This window comes from Neomonachus schauinslandi, chromosome 1 (genome assembly GCF_002201575.2).
Source record: "Neomonachus schauinslandi chromosome 1, ASM220157v2, whole genome shotgun sequence".
Lineage (NCBI taxonomy): Eukaryota > Metazoa > Chordata > Mammalia > Carnivora > Phocidae > Neomonachus > Neomonachus schauinslandi.
The window spans coordinates 16,348,616-16,351,713 of NC_058403.1; positions in this window are offsets into that span (position 1 = coordinate 16,348,616).

Sequence of the window (3,098 nt, forward strand, 5' to 3'; positions counted from 1 at the left end):
AGGGTGGCCTGAGAAAATGTTGTAATAGCCTTTTAAAAATGAAGCTCAAACTTGAAGATAATACTCATGGGGTTGGGTGCTGTCCTTGGAGATGCAGAATGTAACTTGACTCCATGGTCATTTGACCAGTAAGACAGAGTATATGAGTCTAGGAGCCAAAGGATAACAAATAAGAGTGTTCCTATTTCCCCTACTCACAGTGGCCCAGGGCTTAGTTTTCAAGAGCTGCTCAATGGGCAGTCCTCAATATGGGCATTTCTTGGAAATGTGAAAAGTCTGAGTAACCCATACCTATTGAGTTAAACCTTTCTTAAAGGTTATTTGGAACTATGAAGGCAAATACTAGTGAATTAAAAAAAAGAAGCTTAGAAAATGTGGAAGTGTTTGTGTCTATGTGGTAGAACTGGGGATATGTAAACCCCCTAAATATCAATATTATGAAAGGTAAGATATGAAAATCAGACAACATGCAAGCCGTCGGAGAGAGTGTCAAAAGAAAAAAAAATATATGCCAGTCTAAGTCTTTCTTTTGGCCAAATGCAACCTATAATCTGAGACTGTGGGCTGCTAGCCATTCCTCAGTTCAAGCACGTGCACCTGGATAGAGACTGGTTATATATAAAGATACAAGTAATGGAAATATAGCTATGCCAATCCCACTGGGGAGAGAAGAGTCTTTTCTGTTGTGGTTTTTACCAGCATATCAATGATCTTCCCCAGCAAATCTTCCTTAGCATTAGGTAATTAAATTTATCTTTGCCACAATGGAGAGAAATGCTTTTGACCTCTTCACAATAAAAGGATTCTGGTCTACAATGGAGTAGAACTCTTAATTAGACTCCAACAAAGGATATTATAAATTTGTTTATATAGATGTTAAAGGAAAAAAAGAAATAGAGAACCACTATTGTCGCTTGCTGACTTATTGTTAGATTGTATAATTACCAATGATTCTTTCACAGAATTTTACATAATTTATTTAAACTTCTCTAAGACTAAAGAGACCATGGCATATATGAGCCTTCATCATTTTAATACTGGTGTCTATATGTGAAGAAATAAGGCTGAAACTTTTTAATAATAGTGTAAAGCATTTTATTCTTGTGTTTTGTATTACAGTGTATGCCAAAACAGATGTATAGAGCCAAATATTTCTCAGAGAAAAGAATTTTGTCCTAATTCAGAGGACAAAAGTTCTAATAAAAAAGACACTCTTATTTAAATGTTGGAAAGGCTAAAACTCATACATGTGGAGAGGAACAAACTTGGCTTTTTCATGGAACAGGATTCCCAATATGCTGCATACTTTTGTGTTTTTATTAGTTATTTTATTTTTATTGCTTTTTGAATTAATTTTCTCTTTCTCCCAGGTATTCACCTGGTATCCCAGCTAGGGAATGCAGTAAGAATAAATACAAGCCTGAGGCCAAAATGAACTCGGGGAAACTACATAAACGCTGGCTGATCTTCATTTCTTATGAAAGCTAATCACCTGAAATGATTAAGTAAACCACCTCCAAGCAGAAAAAAAATATTGATTGGAATGTCAAATGTAAAATGTTATTACAGAGACAGCAAATGTAATCCTAGTTTAGTGCCAGTGTATCATATCTCAGTTCCAAAAGGTTTTCTTCTCTGGAAAAAAAAAAAGTAAGCATTTTAGATATATTACAGAACCAAATATCCAATAACTGGTAACTTCGCAATGTCAAGGTTCAAGTTTAATAATGAGTAGTTAAGGGCACCTGGGCGGCTCAGATGGTTAAGCGTCTGCCTTAGGCTCAGGTCATGATCCCAGGGTCCTTGGATCGAGCCCCACATCGGGCTCCCTGCTTCTCCCCCTCCCTCTGCTTCTCCCCCTGCTCATATTCTCTCTCTCTCTCTCTCTCTGTGTGCCTCGAATGAATAAATAAAAAAAAAAAAAACTTTAAAAATATGAGTAGTTATTTCCTTTTCTCTATGTATCTTTCAGTAGCTAGATGATTTTTCTATTTTCATCTGGTGAGGTAGGTAAAAGAAGCATTAAATGCAAGATCAGCAAAATAGAGCTAAATCACACTTGTCTAAAATGACAAAAAAACAAAACAAAACACACATACCTAAAAGCATTGTTGACGGGTACTTACAAAATGGTTTAATATAAAGTCACTTTTTGTTCTGCTTGTTTCATGACTCTCTGCTTTCAGGAAATGAGTATTTTTCTTTTTTTCTAAAAAAAATGTTTATTTTTATATCAGAACATTGGATCATTTTTTGCACATGGGTCTTAGAATTTCACTTCATCAATGTTGATCTGACAGAGAGACCAAAATATGACCCTCCACAGCAAAGTAAGACGAATTTAGTCTAATGTTGAATCTAAAAGATGTTTTTGTTTTGTTTTTGCTGTCGAGTGTTAAGAAGGTATATGAATTTGAAAAAAGAAAAGTATGCTAAGGAGTTCAAAATTGTCTTAACCAGTCACTCTAAAGTATCCCTTCAATTCAGTTCCCACTTTGTTGTCTGCCAATGTATTTCTTCTTTGCATTCGTTCTCCTGCATACTACAGCACTAGCACTGCTGAAACAGGAAGCCAAGGATGGCTGGAATGTAAAGATGAAGTCTGCTTCCAAAGAATAATAAAATTTCACTTGCAGATTTTTGTTTACTTGTTTAATTTATTTTTAAATATTGAGTTTATATATATAAGAAAGCAGGATTTCCCAAGAATTGTCTGCCACCTTGACTAGTTCTAGATCAGTGTTAGTCAGTAGTTTTGGACTAAATTTGAGAGATACTGTATTTTTTAAATTCCTAGTTATAAAAAAAATAAAAAAATAAATTCTCAGTTATAGCTGGCAAAATCACATAAAATATCAGGATTTTTATTGGCTAGTGATTAAGTGATCTATTTTTCTTCTTTCCTCCCTCCCTCCTTCTCTCCTCCCCGTCTATCTCTCCTCCCCTCTCTCTCTCTTTCCTTCTTCCCTTTCTTCCTCCCTTTCTTTCTTTCTCTCTCTTTCTTTCTCTTTCTTTCTTTCTTTTCTTTCTTCTTTCTTTCTTTCTTTCTTTCTTTCTTTCTTTCTTTCTTTCTTTCTTTCTTTCTTTCTTTCTTTCTT